This window comes from Vipera ursinii (genome assembly GCF_947247035.1).
Source record: "Vipera ursinii genome assembly, chromosome: 2".
NCBI lineage: Eukaryota > Metazoa > Chordata > Lepidosauria > Squamata > Viperidae > Vipera > Vipera ursinii.
In genome coordinates, this window is record NC_139513.1 from 272,503,027 (window position 1) to 272,510,804 (window position 7,778).

The 7,778-nt window shown below is 35.7% G+C and overlaps 1 protein-coding gene across 3 annotated transcripts in view; it reads left to right on the forward strand.

The window, feature by feature from the left end:
- The window catches only part of EMB (embigin), a 38,292-nt gene extending 34,188 nt beyond the window's left edge, over positions 1-4,104 (forward strand). For all 3 annotated transcript variants that reach the window (XM_083352092.1, XM_083352091.1, XM_083352090.1), the window contains exon 10: positions 1,633-4,104. The gene's annotated coding sequence lies outside the window, so the exon portion shown is untranslated. The remainder of the gene's footprint in view (positions 1-1,632) is intronic.
- The last annotated feature ends 3,674 nt before the right edge of the window (positions 4,105-7,778 follow it).

Below are 7,778 nucleotides of genomic sequence, written 5' to 3' on the forward strand. Positions count from 1 at the left end.
TCTCACACTTTTACATTTCTTAAGAAATAAATAAAACAATGAAAAGAGAAAAGAAAAAAAAAGGAAAGGAAAGGAAAGAAAAAAGAGAAAGGAAAACAAGAGTAAAGAAACATAAGAAATAACATACTATTTAAAATATCTATCCCTCCTAGGCTAACATATATTTATTTCCTTAATTTCTTATTCTTTTTAACCACAATTAAGAATATATTTAATCTTTAATCTTTAAACATTCCATTCAATGCATCTAGCTGTAGATGGGAATCAGAGAATGCTGTTTTACCAGTTTGAAGGGTCAGGCACTGACAATGAGTGAAATAACCTAGCTTCGTGCCCCAAGATATGTATTTTCTTGCTACAGAACTATTTCCATTTTAGTTTATGAAACAGTTTAACTCAGTTCAGACTGCCATCCTCAGTAGGATGGATAGGGGTTGTTTATGGGATGGTGTGTTTTTTTTGGATATAGGAAAAATAGTATTTTATCAGTTGCCCCACTGATGCTCATTGTATTCAATTACAAATGACTACCAGATAAACCTTGAAAAAGGGAAGACGGTGGGGTAAGAAGATGAAAAGGGAGTTTTTCATATACAAATAGTCCTCGATTCATGACCACAACTGAACCCAAAATTTCTGTCGCTAAGTCAGACATTTAGTGAGTTTTTCCCTATTTTACAAACTTTCTTGCCACAGTGGTTGAGTGAATCACTGCAGTTGTTAAATTAGTAACAGGGTTGCTAAGTGGCTCTGGATTCCCCATTGACTGCTTGTCGGAAGGTCGCAAAAGGTGATCACATGACCCCAGGACACTGTAACCTTCATAAATATGAGTCAGTTGCCAAGCGTCTAAATTTTGATCACATGATCATGGGGATGCTGTAATGGCTGTAAGTGTGAAAAATGATCATAAGTCACTTTTTTCAGTGATGTTGTAACTTTGAACTGTATGCAACAGGAAAAACTGGGGCAGAGACATGGAGAGAAGAAGACTCCTACTGATTCTCTTTTTGAGTGTATGAAAAACTCCCTTTTTATCCTCTTGCCCCACTGTCTTGCACAGGTGTGCGTGTGCGCGCGCGCACACACACACACACACACACACACACACACACACACACACAGAGAGAGAGAGACCAGCAGCAGCTGTATCCATGTTGCAGAAAAAATGTGGGAATTAGTCAGAAACATCTGAACACATCAGTGCAGGTTATATAGAAGAAAGAAACGATTGCCATGTCAGTTGGAATGTTGATTGGAAGCCATTAAAAGGAATATCACCAAGTGAAGGACTTTTGATTAGCCTGTGAGAGGCATATCAAATACTGCTTTAATGTGCAGCTGTGCATGAGTGTTGCCCAGGCAAGCAAAGAGGGGAAATGACATCACAGCTGTCCTGATGCCATTGTGGTTTCTATCAAGACAACTGTGCAGGTGAGCAAGTGTTCTGTTTTTCGTAGCTCTGCATACATCAAAAAAATGCTGGTGGCTGCTGAAATGGGATGTGGGATATTTGAGACTTGACTTAGGGTTTGAACAACTATCGGCTTTAAACAGCACCTGAAAGGAATACTACTTTGAATCAGATGGCATTACTGCACTTCTTTAATCTATCTGTTCTTTTTAATTTAGGCAAAATGAAAAGAAATGCCAAGACTGCACTGGATTAAAAAAAAAATCTGAAACAGTGGAACTGTATCTACTTGGTTTCCAGTTATGGACTTCTAGGTGTCTTAAAAAATACTGCTTTAAAATGCCTTTTTAAAATAATGAATGTATTAAATAATGCTAATGTCGTACAGATTGTCCTAAAAGTTTTAGCTAAACTTGTGCTATAGACTATACTCTTTTTATATCTGTTCAAGCCTTTGGCTGCAATTAACCGTAACCTAATATTAACTTTCATTCATTTATCTGAATATGTATCAAGTGCATTTTTGTATATGATGATCAACACCTACTTGGAAGTACATGTAGTCCTTAATTTACAACAGTTCATTTAGTGACTGTTTGAAGTTACTATGTCACTGAAAAAAAGACTTATGACTGTTGCAAGCATCCCTATGGTCAGGTGATGAAAATTCAGATGCTTGGCAATTGACTCATGTTTATGACGGTTGCAGTGTCCCAGAGTCATGTGATCACCCTTTGTGACCTTATGACAAGCAAAGTCAATGGAGAAGCCAGATTCACTTAACAACCATGTTACTAACTTAACAACTGCAGTGATTCACTTAACAACTGTGGCAAGAAAATTATAAAATGGGGCAAAACTCACTTAAGAAATGTCTCACGTAGCAAGAGAAATTTTGGGCTCAATTGTGGTCATAACTCGAGGGCTACCTGTATTCTATTGATTTCTCTGTGCTAGTAAGGTTACATCAGAATAAGCTATACAAGCCAGGTTTTACAAACAAAAGTAAATTACAAAGGACTTAACATTTACATTGAGAATTAATATATATATCTCTAACCTAGAACCAGTTTAAGTGGCAAACATCTTTAGCCTCCAGTATTTTATGTCAACCAAGGGTCACCCTTAGAATCTCAAAGCATTTTCTCTTTTCCTTTTGTAAAGAAAGACATTGTTGGTTTTCTTGGAAGAGGTTATGTGACTAGCAGGGTTGTGTAAGGAATACGACAACTAAGTAGAAAACAAATACCAAATGGTGATAATTAAAGCTTGGATTTGGTTAGACTACTTGTCCAGAAGTACCATTAGTGGACAGTAGCAATAACCCAATGATATGCCTTGTTAATCTCATGGTTTATCAATAGCTTTACCAAAGAATTGAGAAAATACACAAATTTTCCTTTAAAATAGCTAATGAAGCCGTAACGTTTCTAATGTGTTGTAATTTCCAGTTCCCTGTATTCCCTTTACCCTTTCCATTGTTTTTATAATAAATACCACCAAATTTGAGAGATGGCTGTCAAATGTTTGACATGATTAAGCTTTCATGAAGTATTAACACAAGCCAATTATAACCATACATTTGAAAGAGTGATTATACCTTTTCAGGCAACAGTGGAGCTGTCCTATTCTTCCATATCCTAAGACAGTGATGGCGAACCTTTTAGAGACCGAGTGCCCAAACTGCAACCCAAAACCCACATGTATCATCGGGTGCTGGGTGGGCATGGCCTATTGGGTGAGTGTGGCCAGTTGGGTGCGCGTGGCCCATTGGGTGGGCATGGCTGAGGTGCTAACGGCAGACTGGGTGGGACTAAAAAGTTCAATCAATCAATTCCAACTTTGCGAGATCTTTTTTCCCCCCACAAGAAGTTGAAATTGATTGATTGATTGTTTGAACCATTTTTTTTACACATGGTGGTGGACGCCTACAGCGAAAAGGTTTTATAAAACCCAGCTAAAGGCCTAGGACAGGGGTGATGGTGTGCGTGCCCACAGAAAGGGCTCTGCGTGCTACCTGTGGCACAGGTGCCATAGGTTCGCCACCAAGGTCCTAAGAGAATCTGCATAAGGCAAGAAGGGATTTTAAAAAGGCATAATGGTTATCAAAGCATGTGATTAAAGCCTGTCCCCTTTTCCATGCATTGTCTTAATTGTGCTCTGGCATATAAACTTTGAAAATGAGGTCAAATGAAAGCATCAAAGTACACCAATATAAGCCAAATAAAAACAATGTTTTATTTTACCAATAGAATAGACTAATGAGATGTTGATTACATTATAGGCAAAAAAATTAATGCCACTGTTTGTTTTTTAATAAAATTAAGTGAAATTGGTTTTAAAAAAAGTATGTTAATGAGCATCATTTTAAAATTTAAAGTGCAATAAACAGGATAGGTGATAGTGCCCAAGTTATTATTTCACCTTGTAGAGAATCACAAACATGAATTGATTTATACAATTTATTAGTCAATATAATGGTTACTGCCTATCTCAAATTTAGGAACAGTGAAAAGTGCAATTTCTTTTTAAAAAAATGGCTTCTCTAAACTAGTATATGTGTATTGGATATTTCATTTATGCGTGGCCCATCATTTTGTAATGGATAGACAAATGGCATTGTGTAAATATCCTTTAAAAAGCAATTGTGAGATTATTAAATCCAATTTGCCCTTCATCTGTAATTTGATAGTGGCTATAGACGTTGATGATTATTCAAAATCTGATGAATTATTGTATATAGTTTGGGCAAAATACAAACAGAAAAATAAGTGTTGGTGACTACACAAAGGTACACACACACATTTTTTTTTTTGGCATTTTCAGTATTTTACAAATCACTGGTAATTGATCTGCTTAAAAATGTTATGTCATTGTTGTTTGGAAGTGAGGAAGACATTAGTGGAATTCTCAAATGGTTCTGATTAGCAATTCCACTCACTAGGGTGGGGTAGGGAGATGGGCATTCATGGTCCCATGCAATTCTGAAACTAGTCTGCCCATTTTGGATTAAATTACATGACCAAATCTGGATTAGAAATGTGAGTTTATGTTGTATCCTCCTGTCTTGATGCAACCAGATGACCTTCTACAAATCCTTTTTGTAATTTTTGTTAGATCTATAGCCTTGGTCTTTCTTGGTTGTTTTTACATAGATAAACAATAGGCAGGCCAAATTATACAGTATAAGGCCAGTGTTCTTTTGAAATACAAGAGCAATTAAACTGTAAAATAGATCACATAATAAGAACCTTTTTTATGTATGAGAAAACCTTTGGACTTTCTTCTGGAATGGTAAGGTTGCCTGACCCTCCTATGAAAAAAGAAAGATGGCAATAAATCCAATGAATAAACAACAGTGGGAAACCAATGGTGTATGGATTTTCAAAATAATGAGAGCTTTCAAACATTCAGAGATTAACATTTCCTAAAGAAACAATAAAACAAGCTTTAAAGACATTATTCCAGATGCCATTTTAAGACAGTTGTCTTTACCATGAAACCAGTTTCTGGCACTGTTAGCAGTTCCCACTCTAGGCAAGGAAACTCCTCAACAGCTAGAGATTCCTTTGAAAGATGATAATAAGGAAATAGCACTGCCAGGAACCATGATTATCCCAGAGGCATCAAAAAACATGCAGATGGAAAACAGTTGAGATAATTAGGACAAACACATCAAACCTTCCACCTGCAGCCTGTCTCTTTTCCTAATGTAATGTTTCCCAAAAGGATACTAGCTTTTCTGCTGCAAGCGTTCCTTGCATGAAGCTCAGCTGCTGGTGACTGCATTGCACGCATCCGTGTTCTTGATTGGTTGCATTTTTATATGCCAAACTAGATCGCAATAGAACCTTGGGCAAGTTATAAGATTATATATACTCTTTGTGCACACACAGACACACATGAATATGAAAGTAATTGTCCTTTTCTTCTTTTTCTCCCAGTGTAACTTACAGCCTTTTCATCTTGCAAGGTAGTCTAGACAAGAAGTGAAGTACTGCAAGCGCTATATTTATTGCAAGGTTACATTAATAGACTCTTGCAAGTCTGAAAGTATTTCTCCCCTTCTTTCTTTTTACTCTCGGGAAATCTAGCAAGGGTTCCTTTTAAAACATTTCCCATGCCTTCTCTCCTCCCCCTTCCTCCTTACACACTGGTTGTGCAGTCTGGTGCTCTCCTGTTTTCCAAGTCATTCCCACATACCATTACACAGTGTGGAATTTCTAGCTGATGCTCACCCACTGGAATACTAATTATTATCCAGACCTGGTTAGTGTTTTCAAGATCAGCCCCATTATTATTTGTATTAAATTATTTCACAAAAATTTGACAGTGTCTCTTATTTAAGTTTAATGAACTAAGAGTTAATCATATACTAATATACTAATATACATATACTAATAAGCTTCACGGTATCATTAATCCTCCCATTCCCAATGTCATGCTTGTCAAGGAAATTTCCTGTGATTCTGTGACATTTCCAACAAAACTAGTATATTATGGGCCATTAGTGTATTTTTTTTCATAAAATTGCTTCATATAAAACTATTACTGTATCTCCATCTAAATGTTAAAATTAATGGATTTTTTTAATGTCTTCATTTTAATCTACCCTATACAGTTACTTTAACTTACTCCATTTCATAATGAAGTTTAGGAGAATAGAATTTGTTACTTCTTTATTTCAATGTAATTAATTTTCAGAGTTGATTGTATATTCTTTTTTTGAATGTATGATTTAATCCATGCAAATTTAAAACAATTTATGATACAATCTTTTCATGTACTTAAATACAGGTTCCCCTTAATAATTTTGAAGCCGCCTAGTGGAGGTTGGAATCATATAATTTTGAAGCCTTCTAGTTAAATTTACATCATATAATTTTTTGCAGTAATTCCTTGTTTTTAATAAATTATATTAACATGATTTCTAGAAATTGCTTTGCTGCCCATAGTTCATAAAAATGGCAGAGAGGAACTGGAATGCTTTCTATCATTTGAATTCAATGGTCCTTCTTCCTTACCTCCTTCCCAACCTCATTTTACCTTTTTCTAATAAATTCCAACGTTTATAATGTCTTGAATTTGCAAAGAATCAGCTGGAGTTTGATGAGGATGGAACTAATAGCAGAAAAATACAACTTTTTGGAAGTCTGAGCCCTGTCTCATTATTTCGTATACTGTATGCTGTGATCTTTAGTGGTTGTTCCAGGCTGATAAGGTTTACAAACTTTGAACTTTGAAAGGGCTAACAAAATTAATTAAATTCAAAATTTGGGTCAATCAAGATGAACTCACATATAGTCCAAATATTTATAAAACATATTAATAGTTAGATAAAGCAGCAGATAAAACAAAATTAGACAATTCAGCAAAAAACACACTGAAACAAGGTTCAGACAGAGAGGAAGCAATAATGAACTTTTAAGAAAGGACATTCCAAAAGGTATGAACAAGAAATGAAAAGCATCTTTTCTCCACTCCTGATTTTATTGATTTAGAGCTGCGTTATTTTAACTCTATGGTATAATTGCATTCTCTCTTGGGATGAAGGAAAGATCTGATCTTGAATGCCTTTTCGACCTAGCATTAAACAAGATCTGACTTCAGAGAAGTCAAAGGAGAAAGAAAGCATCTTCAGAATCATGGAGACACAGAATTTGGAAGGCCCCTCTAGGCTATTCTCCAACTCCATATTCATTCAAGAATTCACATGGAAACATCCTGAATGGCGAATCCAAAGGTTAATAATTTCACAGGACACAATTCTCAAAGTATAGAAAAAGTGTTCTGTTTATGGTGCCAGTGGATGGACTGTTCAACCTATCTCAGGGCTGGCAATCAGAGAATGACAGGAAATACTGAATCTTCTTCTTCTTGTGCCATATCCATTATTGGACGTTGGTGATCCTGTTTTTATCAGCAGCCACGAGAAAAAATGCTGAGTTTTGTCCAAACCAGTCCCTTAGATTTTGAAGTCATGATGTTCTTCTGCCTGGAGCTTGTTTGCCTTCAATCTTTCCCTTGAGGATTAAATGGAGTATGTCGTATTTTTCTGGGTGTCACATCACATGTCTGAAATATTCTACCTTTCGTTTTTTAATTGTTTTGATGATTTCCCTTGGCTTTTCCAGGTGGCTTATCACTTCCTCATTTCTGATGTTGAAATAGTGAATGGAGAAAAAAAATAAAAGTATTTCTTCCTCCATTGTCTTTATAGCTGCATATTATATCTATTTATCTACAGTAGTGCCTGGGGAATTCTGGGATTTACTTCTGACCTGTATATAAAAAACTGTACTTTTGGTAATTTTAACTCAACAAATGTTATCATTGACAAATTAGGTTTCTCCACTTTTTATTA